The sequence below is a fragment of the Phyllostomus discolor genome, chromosome 11 (genome assembly GCF_004126475.2).
Source record: "Phyllostomus discolor isolate MPI-MPIP mPhyDis1 chromosome 11, mPhyDis1.pri.v3, whole genome shotgun sequence".
Taxonomy (NCBI): domain Eukaryota; kingdom Metazoa; phylum Chordata; class Mammalia; order Chiroptera; family Phyllostomidae; genus Phyllostomus; species Phyllostomus discolor.
Window position 1 is genome coordinate 44,989,776 of NC_040913.2, and position 16,345 is coordinate 45,006,120.

The window sequence follows — 16,345 nt, forward strand, 5'->3', positions numbered from 1 at the left end:
GAAGAACAGCCCAACAGAAAAACCACATATCTGACCTTCCTCCTTCTTGCTCAACTTCCCACCCCTCATATCGCACCGTATACCCTTCTAAATTAGTTCCCTGTGATTTCAGCTAGCATGAAATCACAAGCAACTCCTCAGGGCCAGACTACTCCTACATTTTGGAAACTGCAAAACTGTAAAACAAGCCCCAGACCATGAAGATTTCATCAGAGGCTTGCATCCTGTGTGACCTAACCTGAAACATTCAGTGAGTTTCATATTATAAAAATCACAACAGAAGTTTTTGGGAATAAATGAACTCAAGTTCTTTTTTATATTAAAGATATTCTTAGACTCAAGTTTTCACATGTAAAAGATTCCATCTCTATATTTGTATTTCTTAATCTGTTGTAAACAATGGATTTAATTAAACTATACTTTCCTGACAAAGAAAGCAATTATGTCCCAATTGAGTTCCTAAGAAAGATGGTGGAATTGTCCTCTTTGTAACTCTTTATAAATAGGTCTAGTTAAAAGTATTTATACACAGTGCTTTTTAAAGCCAGACATTGATGATCAATAAAATGCTCTTCTAGTCAAGTGATTCTCTCATACTATAATAGAAAATACAGACTAGGGTATTTATACATTTTAATAAGTATTATTCCATGACAATTATAGAAGAAATTAAAAGAAAAAGAAATTCATCTTTAGCAGCTATTTTAGTAAGACATCTCCATTTCATACTCTAGAATGATAAAATGGAGACAACAGGAGAAAAGAAACAAGATTTTATTCTGATTGTGGCAAAAGATCTTGTGTTAAAGATGTTTTTATTGTGGTGGGGTAAGTGGGGGAGGGGGAACAAGCTAGATATTCTAGGCTACCTGCTATGGATTGAATATCTGTGTTCTTCCCAACCCCCCTGAATTCATGTCTTGAACTCCTAACTCCCAATGTGATAGTATTAGTATTAGGAGGTGGGGCCCTTGGGAGGTAATTGGGCCATAAGGGTGGAGCCTTCATGAATGGGCTTAGAGGCTATATAAGAAGAGAAGAGAGTTTCCTTTGTGCCATGTAAGGATACAAGAAGATGGCCATCTGTAAGCCAGGAAGAGAGCTTTTACCAGACCCTGGATCTTCCAGCACCTTTATCTTGGACTTCCCAGTCTTCAGAACTGTGACAAATAAATGTTTGTTGCTTAATCTACCCAGTCTATTATATTCTGCTATATTAGTCTGAACTAAAATGCTACATAAAAAGTTATTGTAATTGTTGTCTTTTACTCTAATTTTGGCAAAGGGGACGTGTAGAAATCTGTTCTTGGACTAGAAGACTATTAAAATTCTAGGAAATCATTAAAGTTTTGTTAACAACAGTGCATAATTATGTGAATGAGTATAGGTTTTATATATATACCTTTGTCATTAATACAGTTAACTAGAATCTCATTTAATTCTTAAAATGGAAATATCAATAATGACTTTGGGTTTGGCTTGTACTTCTGTAAAGCCACTTTCGCTCTCTTTTCAGATTTCATATTATATGTGACACAAAAAAAATGCCTTAAACTTTTCCATGAACCTCACATCAATCTTTTCTTTTTTTGCATACTGACAGTATTATAAAAGAAATGTATGCTACACATATGCAGAACCACAATCCACAACTAAACTTTCATAGTGACACTCCTTACAAAGACGTTATTTGCTCAGAATGACCTTTGAACAAAATTCTTTTAATGACTGCCTTATTCTCGACACCAGTGGGATTGACTTCTAACTTCTACAACTGGAATAAGAGGAGGGGTAGGAGGGACAATAGTTTCAAATTAAAGTCATGCTTTACATTTACTTTTTAATTTATTTTACAGGTTTCTTTTTCAGCACATTATAATGGTGCTTTGTTTCAGACTGTTCATTTATTCATGTGAAGATGGAAAACACATCTTACAGTTAGAAAAATTGGGTTAAAATCATGGGTATCCCACTTCTATCTTACTTTGAGTAAATTATTTTACCAATTCCCGTCCAGCTTTTTCATCTTTAAATTAGAGATAATATTGAGGCTTATTTCACAAAGTTATTACAAAGATTAAATTAAATAGCTCACATAAAAAATTTGTAAAATCTAAAGCATTACACAAATGCTAAAATAATTGGGGATTTACTACAGTTGTTATTATTTAAAATATTAATATTTTAAAGCCAAATATAGTATGGTGATCCATTAGAGTAAAATGAAGAATCTACTTACAAACTGAATTGCTGTTCATCTCATGCCAACAGTAATGTTTCCCTCATCAGGGACTCAGCAAAGTATAAAGCATACAGTAAAGTGTTCTGTACATCTTGTTTGACTCAGCTGCCCTGTGTGTGTTATTTATTCCTTTCATTTTACTCAACTTCAGTTCTTTTCAACCCTCCTGTACCTTCCTTCTTGTTTTACATTATATAGATTACTTTTGCACAATAAACAAATATCCTAAGGACTAAGAAAATAGGCCTTTTTTAAAGATACTAATCATCATCACACAATATTGTGTATCTTTTTAAAAATATATAATCTTTATTATATTTTTCCATTACAATTTAGTCTCCTTATACCCCTTTCCTCCAGGCAATCACCACCCTTGTCTATCTTGAGTGTTTTCTCATCTTTTTATCATGCATATCTGCCTAGTTTAAAATCACAGGGCAGGAACCCTGTCTAATTCTATTTGTAAATTAAGGAGAGAGCATTGCTGTTAAAAAATGCCAAGAAAAAACAGCATCCATGTGAGGTGAATAGGTGTAAATTATTATTTCTGCCATTGCAAGGTGGAAATAAAATGGGTACTTTACAATTTTCAAAGCATTCTCATATCGATTACCTCATTTGTCTATCACAGTGACACTGTTGGGAAGCTACATAGGGCACTGTTACAGTTAGCCTCCTTGTATGAAAGCAGATAATGAGACTAGCAGGTTAAATGCCTGTCTAAGGCCCCTCTGCAAGCCAGCAGCACAGCTAGAGAGGAATTTGTACCCGCAGAATCTCTGTTCCATGCTCTTCTCAACTGATGCCACAGGAGTGCCATAGCAGTAACTGTGATGGCTCTGCGAACATGCCAAGAAGCATGTCTATTTTCTTTCCTTTGTATCTCAGCACTTACCCTGACCCCAGCCCACAGTACATGCTTAATAAATAGTTGTTTAACTAATTAACTAATAGTATGGATATCCTATCAGAATATTCTATCAAGACTCAAAAACTAATTGCTGAATCCATGACCTGATGTTCTTGCCATCTAGTGTGCTGATTTACCCATGAAAACCATTGTATGTTGCTGATTTTTTGTATCATTCAGTAAAACTTGTGATGCCAGTTTTCAGTATCACTTTCCAGTCACATCATTCTTCCAAGAAGTTGCTACCTCCATTCAGTAGCTCAGGCACATTTCCACTTGTCCATTAAACTCAACTATAACCTGCAAAATGTAGTAAATGGAAAAGCCTTAAAAAGTTCAAGCTTAACCTTTTCATTAAGAAAGTGTGTGATGTGTTTACTGTTAAAATCTTCTGGGTTGTCCAGAATTCATATACTAATATCAGGACACACATGACTGCAACTGAGAGCCTGCTATTAATGTCCTCTCTTCGTGCTAATGCATGAAAGTTCAGAGATATTTGTGTGCTATATTGAGCTTTGAAAAGTCTTGGGCACACAAGCTGGATTGTGCAATAAGAGAGTTGGGGAATAGTAGAGAGGAATTAAGGGAAGGGTGTGAGAATGGCTGTGTATTTCTCAGTGGCTACTTCCCTTAGATGTGTCAGAAAACAGGCAGTAATCTTACTAGCTGCATGGGATTTGAGCTGAAGGTGTTGCACACATATTAGATGCTAGGAGTGCCCTACAAACTTTAATGTTGCCAGAATCAAATGACAGTGTATATGCTTGATATGTGCAATAGTTTAGGGACCAACTCAACATCCTTTTTAGGTATACTATCATTTTGCAGACGTGTTTTACTTTGTTAGTAGCATTTTGGCTATCTTTTCAAAATTGTTCATCAAGGAAGTCAGTGGTTAAGCTCAACTGAGTCTTATTCCTTAGAATCATAATTAATTCAGGAGACTACCACAAGCCCTTTGTCACCCACACAGCCTCAGTCAAACACACAGATTGTTGAATTATAGCTAACATTGTATCCTTAGTTCAATTTTTTATTTTCCAGAAAAAAAAATTAAAAACAAAACATCAATCAATCTATTTCTCTGGGAAGAAAATCTTATTTAAAATGAAAACCTTATGATAATATAGTCTAATAACATTTTGAATATCCGACACTGGATTCACTAATGCATCCAGTATCAACTTGTAGTAGTTCAGTTTTATTATCCTTTCAATGAAACCATCTGAGATTTTAAATACTTTTCCAACTTTTCATATCAAGTGAGAGGTCTGAGAGACATGCAGAGAAAATGACAAAGGAATGTGAATCCCAACTCCCCACCCCATGACCCTTAAATCTTCTTTATTTTTATTTTACTTAATTTTTAATCTCTATATTATACTAATTAGGCAAATACTAGTATGTCTGAACAGGGCAAAAGAATATACACACTCACATACAAATTGACACTAGCTAAATGAACAAATCCCAATATCTAAATATCAACCAGTTGTGTTTATAACAGAGCATAGAAAAATGCTTGTTAGGTGTTACTCAAGTAGTGTTTGTTTTTATTAATAGGAGTGAACAAATGAATGGCCTAGAAGCAACATAATGCCTTGCCCTTTGGTGCTCTGCAGTATATTTCACCATACTCAATAATGTTTTCTACAGTGTTATTTTTGTTAAATTTTAAATATACTAATAGATGCTTTTAAAAAGATTCTGTTATTTCTCTTATAATTATGTTTGAAAATAATCAACAACTAATTTTTGTTGTTACACACCCAGATTTTTATATATGAAGTTGTTTAAGAGTTTACCTATGTTCTGAGTTAATTTTTAAACAGATATTGAGCATCTCCTACATTTCAGACATTTTGATAAATATACCAAGCACTTCCTGTGGGGCATGCATTATTAGCCTCATTTTTTGTAGATGACAAAGCCTGCTTCCGAAAGGTTAAATAATTTCCTAAGGTAAGAAAACTAAGAAATGTTAATATCTATCTAACCATCCAAATCTGTCTTTCTCCAAGGCCTATGCTTTTTACAGTATATCATCTGACCTCTCAAATTCTAAAACCATCAAGTTTTATATAGATATATACACTTGCAGACATACATGCACACAAGCAGAGTAGGAGTGTTTTATTTTATGGAGCTATTTTATTCACTGGTTTGTGTGTGTGTGTGTGAGAGAGAGAGAGAGAGAGAGAGAGAGAGAGAGAGAGAGAGAGAGAGAGAGAGAGAGATTTCTTATTCCACTTATTTATGTATCCATTGGTTGATTCTTGTATGTGCCCTTACCGGGGATCAAACCTGCAACCCTGGCATATCAGGATGATGCTCTAACCAATCGAGCAACCAGGCCAGGACTCAGAGTAGGATTCTTTTCTTTTCAAAATGATCCTGGAATCCAGGAAACAATTGCATTGAAAAAGACATGACTATCAGTAGTGAACTCCAGACATTTTCCTATACACCTGCCTTGCTTTAACCTTTAGGTCAACTTTGATGAATCATCCTTGCTCTTGGTAAAGTAAATATGGTCCGTGAAGGGTACAGTTTCTCATTTTCTGCACTTCTAAACAGTTGTGTCATAGATATAAAAACTAGCAGTAGATTTCATAAGCCAGCTATTTCTATAGTGAGGGAAACCCTAATTATTCACTAGGCATAGACTGCATTTAGGGATACAATAATAGATGGCAGAAATGACAATTGAAATTCTGAATACATTGGAACCACAGCATGTTTCAGACCAATTAAAACTGACAACCAAGTCAAGCAAACACACATGGATAAATATAGAAAATTCAAATTATTGTTACGGTGATTTCCCCTCCTTTTCTCTTTACAAGTTTTTTTTCCTTGTGAATATTCTAGTTTATTTTGCTTATCTTTTTCTGCTTGGTTTCTGAATTTTAATCAAATTGAATGCCAACAGGTATCAAATTTTAATTCATAGTAGAATATCTTGGCACTCATATATTTACTGTTCTGATGTTGGGAAACTATCACTAATGAGAAATACTAACTTTTGTAGACAATATATAATTTTCATAATCTTAAACCAAAATGGGAAAAATAGATACTGTGTCATACATTTCAGCCATATGTTCACCTCTCCATATTAAATTAGTATTGGCAGCTGAGTAGGAGATTACAAGATTTAACTTTCAACAGTAAAGAGTGCTTGCTGAATTGCCTTCATGTGCTCTAAAGTTCAAAACGCTTAAAAATGTAAGTTTGATGCTAGTGATAAGAAAACACAATAACACAGCACCACTTATGTTGGAGGAGAGTTAGGACTAAATATATGGCTAATGTAAATTATGGAATTTATTTTCCTGGAGCTCTTGAGGAAAGGTTTGTGTGAGGCATGCCTGACTCTCGGAGATTCATTTGATATAAACCTGAATGAGATACCACCACATGAGTACCTACTATGGATCATGCATTGTACTGGATGTTTACATTGTCTAGTTTTATTTTCATAATATCCCTGTGGAGTAGGCATTGTTATCACCATTGTACACATGATGAGAATGATATTCAGAACATTAATTACTGTAGTCAGGGTCTTATGCTTATTGCTGGGGCTGGAGCCCCAAAGCTCGTACCAGTGTTCTTCTGATTTCAGGGTCTTGCCTACATCAGTTATACATTTGTTTTTTCTCATGTCAAAAGACAATAGAATATTAGTTCATGAATGTATTATAATGTCTGGGCAGAGGGAGATGCTAGAGAACTAAGTGCATCCCAACACAAACACAATTTCATTTAAACACAAATGCATTCTGGTCTGAAGTTGATTTTTAACCTACATCTTTTTTGAAGAGACAGTGTCTGTAGTGGTAGGGGGCTAATGCGGGGGAGGAAAATCACAGTTGCCTAGTGGCACTGAAAAAAAAGGAGCAAGTTAAATGCTTTCTGCTCTCAGACAAGATTAATAATCCTTAAGTACTTTTCTATTTAATAAATTGTGACAGAGTTACTCAATGTGGGTTCAGAAAAGGACGTAATGATTGGGCTCCTTGTAAGTAATGTCTTTTAAAAATGGAGGTTGGATTTATATTATTGTCAAAACAAACAGGTTTGGGATGAGGGAAATATTTTCTCACTGGATTCACTTGTGAAAAGTAAACAGTGCCATCTACTGGGCATTAATTTTTTCTCTATTACTTGATTTGCAGATGAGCATAACTGTTGTGCATATTCAATACCTATACAAAATATAAATATGAAGAGATCTTTTTGTTACCTGTCATAAAGACTTCAGGAAAATTTTTTAAATGGCTATGTTTATTTCTTTATGAGTACATTCTAAGTTGTTTCACTTTTCTATTAATAGAAATATTTAATAAAACAAAATAATTGCCTTCATAGAAATCTATATTGATATTTTTAAAAAATCACTCTAGAAAGTTAAACTGCCATACATGTAAGTATCACCAAGTGAAAACTGAGAGGAAAAACTTCCACAAATTCATGAAATAATTCATCCCCTCAGCTCAGCTAACTACTCTTCTCTCCATCCTTAATCTGATCCACCTTAGAGGCTAACTAATGTATTTCCTTTTTTACAAAGAGGAGGAAGAAAAGAGAAACACTTTTTTATTCAGTAGGCTATGATCTATGTATTGTATACAAATGCTTACTTCATGCCTCCCACATAGCAGAAAAGAGGGCTGAGCTTTCTCCCAGTTGGTGTACATCCATTCATTGCTTTGTGATCTGTGTCCTGGCAACACCCCCACACACAGTCTCAACTTGTTTTCCTGCAACCTCCTACATGACCATGATCTGGGAGTGTATGAGCTACACAGGTTCCCGGCCTGAACCTAAGACATGCTGAACCATAAACCTCTGCTCTGGGGCTCAGATATCTTCATTTAACAGGTTATTCTTATGGACATTGGAGTTTGGTAATCACTGTCTAGATCCTTGGGATTCTTTCCTATGTATGATGTCAAATATCAAACTGCAGGTGGGGAGGGCTCCAATGAGTCATCAAGGCCTCCCTGGGGGGACTGTTATAGAGCCATGTGTGCTTGCACAGCAGCACCATCAGTGGCACTTTTAACAGTCGTACATTCCTGGGACCCCTCTCAGTGATTCTGATCCACTGCGTAGCACCCCAACCCATCATTGTCTTGTCATTCATATTTCAATCCCTTCCCAGACCAAGTCCTTCTGACCTGGTAATTTTAGAAGCCTACCTGCTTCTATCAAGCTTTCATTGGTTCTCCATGCTTTTCTCTTTGTACAGAACTGATCCTAAGGCAATTACATTTTCCTCTAAGTATGTTTTTTGTTCTGCTCCCAAGAGTTCCACAGCCATAAGACTCATCCTCTTCTACTCGTTGTTGGTTTACTTTTGCCAGTGGGTCTCAACTCTAGCTACACATTGGAAACATCGGGACAAGTTTGTAAAATGCTGATGCACAAGGCTCTTAAGCAAGTCTTATTTAATTGGTGTGGAGTGGGGCCAGGATTCCATGTTATTGTGGGGTTTTTTTAAATCTCCAATAATTCTAATGTTCAGACAAAATTGAAAACACTCCACATTTTTGCGCTCAGCTAAGAAGTTACTATTTTGCCTTTCTCCTCAAATCACAAATTCTGGCTTGAGATTTAACTATTAAAAATTAATACAGGAAAACATAGACATTGAGCCCTGGCTAGTGTGGCTTAGTGAATTGTGTGTGGGCCTACGAACCAAAGGGTCACTGGTTCAATTCCCAGTCAGGGCACATACCTGGGTTGTAGGCCAGGTCCCCAGTAGGGGGTACACGAGAGGCAACCACATATTGATTCTCTCCTTCTCTTTCTCCCTCTTTTCCCCTCTGTCTAAAAATAAATACATAAAATTCTTAAAAAAACAGACATTGACAAAAAATAAGAAGACAGTAATAGAGACTATTGAAACCTTAATAAAATTGTATGAATACAGTGTAGTTATACTTTACCCTACTTCTATCACCTTACAGGGGTAACTAGAGTCCTCAGATATTTCAAAGGTTTCAAATCTAGGGATCCCCAAATGTATTTAAGAACTACTTAGTTAATATATGAATAATGACTTGGTATGACATGAAAAACTCTGATAAAACAAGACCTTGGGAATCTTCACCAATGTTCTCTCTTCTCGAGCATTTCTCCCAACCTTTAAGGATGGAGAAATTAAGGAGACAAGAGATGTAATTTGCTTTGAGGAGAGGATTGCCTTGAATGGAATTTAGAAACATGACTCCCACTCAAATGCACTGCCCAGTAAATGAGGATGCCAGCTATCACATCTAACCCAGTTTACTGCCCACTCATGCACTGTTTCCAGGATTTTAAATGTTAATTGCCATTGAACACAACAGCATGGCATATTTGTCTGCCCATCACTATGTTTTGCATGGCACATAAGTGTATAGGAGATATGTAAATGGCTAATAAATATATGTGTGTAATTGGTTTTATGAAAATAAAATGATTCACATTAGGATAAAATTCCCTCCCATCATCCATTTGAAATTGATTTATTAATTGTATGCCACACTATCGGATCCCTAATATTTCTGTCAGTAATCAGTGTAAATGATGATGACACAAAATCTACGTCTAATAAGTATTTTATCAGGAAAAGATAGCTGATCTAGAATATACAATTAGTTTATACACTGATTTTGAATACATTTAAAAAACGAGAGTTTTTATTTGTCAGTTTCACTAGATGTGCTTTTAGGGATATACAGGGAACTTTGAGGACTATTGTAAAAGAACTCATAACCTATTGAGGGATGAGCCTGAGAGAAGTAGTATTGAACTGCTGACCTGGAATTGCCATGAAACCATGTCAGGCTCCCCAAAACATATTCTGCACTGTGAGCTGAGAGCAGCCATTTCTACTGCTGTTCCACCTTCCTTGCTGTTTTTTTTTCCCACTAACATGTTAATAGATTTAACAGGTTTAGGGGTTTTTTTCTAGTCTTTTAAGGATTCAGAGATGTGTAAATGAAAAATCAAAAGTATTTGAGAAGTCAGAAAGCTAGAATTAGAGGCAGAATACATAGATATGTGATTCTTGAAAGACCTCCAGCCATGTTGCCTTCTTTTAGTCTACAGACCCAAATTGTAGGCTTATTATTTTTCTCACTAATTAAATGTGTCAAAGTTGACCCAACAGCACCTAATAGTTCTTTAGAGATAAAGTGGAATGCAATAATACAGTAGCATCATATAATTTTAAGTATGAAACTTTGTTCTTTTAGAATTGTTATTAATATTGGATAAAAGCTAGGTAACAGATTTTTCCCCCCAATGGAGAGTAAAGTTAACTATCTTGAAAATTAACAGAGAACATCAATAGAATAGAAAATTGTCGAAACATCATGGCCCCCTGATGCCACAACAAGGACAAGATAAAATCTAGGCAGTAGAAGGTGAACAAAAGCCAAATTCATGACAATTAGTGATAGCAGTGACTTCAAAGTTTTGGAGTACTACTGATCAACTGACAAAAAAAGAGAGAGGGTGAAGAGAAGAAAGTAGGAGAAGAAATTTCTTTTTTCACATTGCTTCACTATAAAGACTGTTTTTAAAACCCTTGAATGAGAAACCAAAAGGCACTGGTCATTGGATATTAGAGTCTCTGTGGTTACAAATTGGTTAGAAAGTAAATTGTTCCTTCAGCCTCTTATAGGATAATGGCAATTGACTTCTCCTCTACAAGTATTCTAAGGAAGTTCAAGGAAATTTATTATGATGGGCAAAAAAGTTCTTGGCCTACATTTAGTAGATGATTAGGGACATGTGCACACAGTTTCAAGGGGCTACATTTACACAGCAGGCTTACTATTTTAGCAGGTATGACTCTCAAGCTATAGATATAACCATGTAAGAAATATTCACTTATTTTCTATAACTCAATTTCTAACTTTGGACTTCCCATCATTCCAGCTTCAAGGTAAATTTAACCTCGGCCTTTCTTGGAAAAATCCCCGTGCCAAATGCATTGTTGCAGTGGGGTTTTACACATCACTAAGTGAACTCTAGAGGAGAGCAGGGTTTGAACCAGCTCAGGAGGCTCCTGTTCAAGTGAAAGGACTCCAGCAGAAAGAGACTGTATGTACATCCTTAGAGGAACAGCTGTGGGGGGGTGGTAAGAGGTCATCTGGAATGTATCTCATTAGAGAATGGTGCAGACTAGAAGTCCCTGACTGGAAAGTGTTTAAATAATATGCAAATATAACCTAAAAGAGAGAGAAAGCCTATATTTGACAGAACTACAAACAGCAAATAGTAAAAGTAAAAGTAAATAGGCCTTTGCTCTGCCTTCTCAGCCTTCCTCCTCCACATTGCAGTGGTGTTGGGAGACAGTTTAAAAGACATCAGTAGAAATAGCCTGCATTCCTATTCTTGGTACCCAAACAAAGCCAGAAATCAGACCTTAGATGATACAACAGAAGAAACTTTCACTGAAACAAGAAATTCAAGTCAGATATATGCTTCCCTAAAGGTGAAACTGTAGCTATGCTTGAAAATGATCAGAAATGCTATGAATCTGAGATGTTACTGAGTGGTAGAGATTATACGTCCACCAGAACACATGAAAACAGTTTCCTGATTGTCCTACTGAGTTCATACCCATTGTCTCTTTCCACATGTGTTGTCTCTTCCACTCTGGTGGCTCTCTGATGCTTCCATGTTCTCCTTCCTGGCCAGTCATAGCCAACTCTTGAAGTCTTTCTGCACCAAGATCTTCTCCTCTGGATAGTTCCTGAAGGCTGCATCTAACTCCTGCTCAAGGAATTCCTGGGAAAGCTCTTCTCTTCCCTCCACTTTTTTCATATTCTGCTTGCTTCTACAAACATATTCTCCCTTATGTATCTTCTATAGACAGTGTTGAGTTCTTCTTCAGGCTTAGTTTTATTTTTAGAAAGCTAGAAAACATAGAGACTACTTTACTTTCTTCATCTCAGGTCAATAGCACAGAGCTAGCTATTGACTTGAATATGGAAAGAAGTGAGGGAAAATAAGTAGATGGGAAAAATATAAATTATGTATCAAATATTATCCAGCTGTTTCTGATTTCTGGTGGAATTTAGTAATCTTAATCCAATTGAATTCTGCTATTGGATGCAGAAGATGAATGTACATAAGCTAATCATACCATATTTTATACTTTGATGCATTTACTTCTTCCCCCTGTTGCTTGTCATATAGGAGAAACTACAGAGCACAGTGGTTGAGAGCACCTGGGTCCAAACCCTGGCTAAGCCATTATGTCACTATGTGACCATACACACGTTTCCCCATATGTGAAATGGGAATGATGATACTGATAGCACCTAGCTCATAAGGAAGTTATGAAGATAAAGTTAATGCCTATTAAATGCTTATGAGAGTGTATGAGACATAGTAAATACAAAAAGAGTGCTTGCTAATGATAATTTTCTTGTTCTCACCATGATTCTAGAATTATGGAAATTCTATAGTCTCCATGGCAAAAAACTTGCTACATGTGCAGCATTCCTTAGCTGGACAAAGTCTTACTTGAGCTACCCAGATGAGGTCATCCTCTTAGGATTTCCCTGCTTCTTTAGAAAACTTACCATCTTAACAATTCAATAATTAGCCTTGTAGTTATTTAATATCTGCCTTCCCTGCTCAGCTATAAGCTTGATTACATCAGAAACTACACTTATCTGTACTGGGTCTCAGCAGTGTGCATGGAGTGGCTGCTCCATAGGCATTTTAGTTAAATAATCTGTGGACATGTTAGGCATGCTGGGAGGTTTGGGCCAGAAGGTGTGGCTGCACAGGTCAAACACCCATCTAGCTGATCTTCATGAAGAGCTGAGGATTTGCAAAGGGTGAAAAGACCTAAACCGTCCCTTGCAGCCCATGCAACTGTCCAGGGTTTTCTGATTCAGAGTCAGTTTGGTGTTGTGTCTGAACTGCTGTCGGTTTGGGGATTGTAGGATATATTCTGGAAGGCTTTGTTCAAGCATTTGTCAAAGTAAAACTTCGACAGGCCATTTCTTCTTACTTTCAAGAGGCATGATAAAATGGCATCAACTCGTTAGCAACTTTTAGAGCTATAAACAATAAAAACATCTGAACTTAGTTTGACAAGTTCAAAGTAAGACAAATTCAAAATTATAAATTACTACCTCTTCATATTTATTTAGTATAGCTTAAGGCTTTAAAAAGAAAAAGTGTAGATTGCTTTTTTAAAGGCCTTGTGGCTTCCTCCCAAGTTAATAGTGTCCAGTTTAACTTGGATGAATGGGTTGGCTGGCTGAGGGTTGCTTGTGGGAGAGGGAGTTACTTTAATAATTACAGATAACACCATTCTTGCTGACTTCATGTTTTGAAATCATTTTGATGGAATTATCATACACAATAATACTTATGTAACACTATATAAAGAAGCATGGCATAATTGTGATTTCATATCCAAACACCCCAGAGGAGCCAGATACAACAGATGAACCAATGGTGGCGGTTCTTAGAGATGTTTCTCTTCTACTCCTCCATCAAGCAGCCTGCCCAACCCCGCCCAGCCTCTGAATCTCAGTGTATCTGATTCAAACATTCTCCTTTACTTCTTCCCCAGTTACACCTGCATGCTGTGGTTGTTCCTGCACACAATGGCTCTACTTTGAAATATCTAATCTTTTCCTTTTCTTTCCATCCAAGACCTGTCCATCAACCCAAAGACTGCTCATGTTTTAGTTCCTTTTCAAATGTGTTATATGCAATGGGATTTCATTATATTTAACCTTTTAACATTGCCAAACTGATGCATCTTATTCATGTGTTACTGGCACAACAGGGTATAAGACAAAGGAGAGAAAAGAACATACTTGTATATTGCACATTATATTATGTTACAGAGAGATGCAGTTAACAGATGTACAATCGTTGAATAAATGATCCAGAACTTTGTAATACTTAATTACATCAAGGTAAATATTTGTGTGGTACCCTAGCAAATATCTAGCATTTCTTAGGTGTTCAATAAATATTAGCATTCTACTTGCAATCTGAGATGTTGAGTTTAGTTTTAAAATAAACCAACAAACCAAATAAATGACATTGCAGGCATATTTTGAATTGGGCCTTATCTACTGCAACTTCTGTATTTACCACCCCAGTCCATATTAAAAGGTAGCTATTCAAAATGATGAAGGAAAAAACCCAATTATTAAGAAAGAACAGTTAAAATGTGTTTGTTGTATTAACATTGTCACATTGTTATTTTTATTTTTAAAAATAAATGTCATATTTTAATTAAGTTTGATTGTTTTCAATTATAGCTGTTCCCCATTTCCTCTATTACTCTCCCCTGCCCTACACAGCTTCTACTTTCAATTCTCCTCCTCCATAGTCTTTCACCATGGTTTCTTATACACATTCCTTGACTTCACTCTTCCCCTTCTTTCCCCCATTTACTTCTCTTCCTACCCCTCTGGTCACTGTCAGTTTGTACTTTATTTCAATGTCTCTGGTTATATTTTGCTTGCTTGTTTTGTTGATTAGGTTACACCTATAGGTGAGGTCATATAGTACTTATCTTTCACCTCCTGGCTTCTTTCACTTAATATAATAACTTCCAGTTCCATCCATTATGTTGGAAAGGGTAGGACTTCCTTCCTTCTTCCTGTTGTGTAGTGTTCCATTGTGTAAATGTACCACAGCTTTTTGATCCACTCATTTACTGATGGACACTTGTGCTGTTACCAGCACTTAACTATTATAAATAATGCTGCTTGAACTTTGGGGTGCATAGGTTCTTTTGAATTGGTGTTTCAGGATTTTTTAGAGCACAGTCCCAGCAGTGGAATTTCAGGGTCAAAAAGCAGTTCCGTTTTTAATTTTTTGAGGAAATCCCATGCTGTTTTCTACCATGGCTTCACAAGTCAGCATCCCCACCAACAGTGTACTAGGGTTCCCTTTTTTTCCACAAACTTGCCAGCACTTGTTTGTTGACTTGTTTATGATGGCCATTCTGACCAGTGTGAAGTGTTGTCTCACTGTGGCTTTAATTTGCATCTCTCTCATGGCTAGTGATGCTGAGCATTTTTTATGTGTTTCTGGAACCTCTGTATGTCCTCCTTGGAGAAGTATTTGTTCAGGACGTTTGCCCATTTATTAATTGGATTGTTTGTCCTCCTGGTGTAAGTTGTATGAGTTCTTTATATAATTTGGAGATCAAATCCTTGTCTGAAGTTTCACTGGTAAATATATTTTCCCCTATGGTCGGTTTCCTTTTAGTTTTGCTGATGTTTGCTTTAGCCAGGCAGAAGCTTTTTAATTTAATGTAGTGCAATCTGTTTACTCTTTCCTTTGTATCCCTCACTCTAGGGGACATATTGGTGAAAATATTGCTGCATGGAATATCTGAAATTTTCCTGCCTATATTCTTTTCTAAGACTTTTATGGTGCCATGACTTATATTTAAATATTTTATCCATCTTGAGTTTATTTTTGGGTATGATGTAAGTTGGTGGTTGATTTTCATTTTTCTGCATATAGCTGTCCAAATCTCCCAACACCATTTGGTGAAGAGGCTATTTTTACTACATTCTATGCTCCTGCCCGCTTTGTTGAATATTAACTGACCATAGACACTTGGGTTTATTTCTGTACTCTCTATTCTGTTCCATTGGTCTGTGTGTTCTTATGCCAGTACCAGACTCTTTTGATTACAGTGGACTTGTAATATAGTTTGGTATCAGGTATTGTGATCGCTCCTACCTTGTTCTTCTTTCTCAAAATTACTTAGGCTCTTGGGGGTTATTTTGGTTCCATATAAATTTTTGAAATAGTTTGTGCTATATATGTGAAGTGTGCCGTTGGTATTTTAATAGGGATTACACTGAATATATAAATTGCTTTGGATAGTATGGACATTTTAATGATGCTAATTCTTTGAATCCATAAACATGGTATATACTTCCATTTATTTGTGTCTTCCTCATTTTTTTTCTTCAGTATTCTGTAGTTTTCTGAGTACAGGTCTTTTACTTTCTTCATTAGATTTCTTCCTAGATACTTGATTTTTCTTGTTGCTAGGGCGAATGGATTTTTTTTCATAAATTCTGTTTCTGATATTTTGTTGTTGGTCTACAAAAATACTTTCTGTTTCTGAATATTGACTTTGTGCTCTGCTGTTTTGCCAAATTCACTTACTAGGTTGAGTA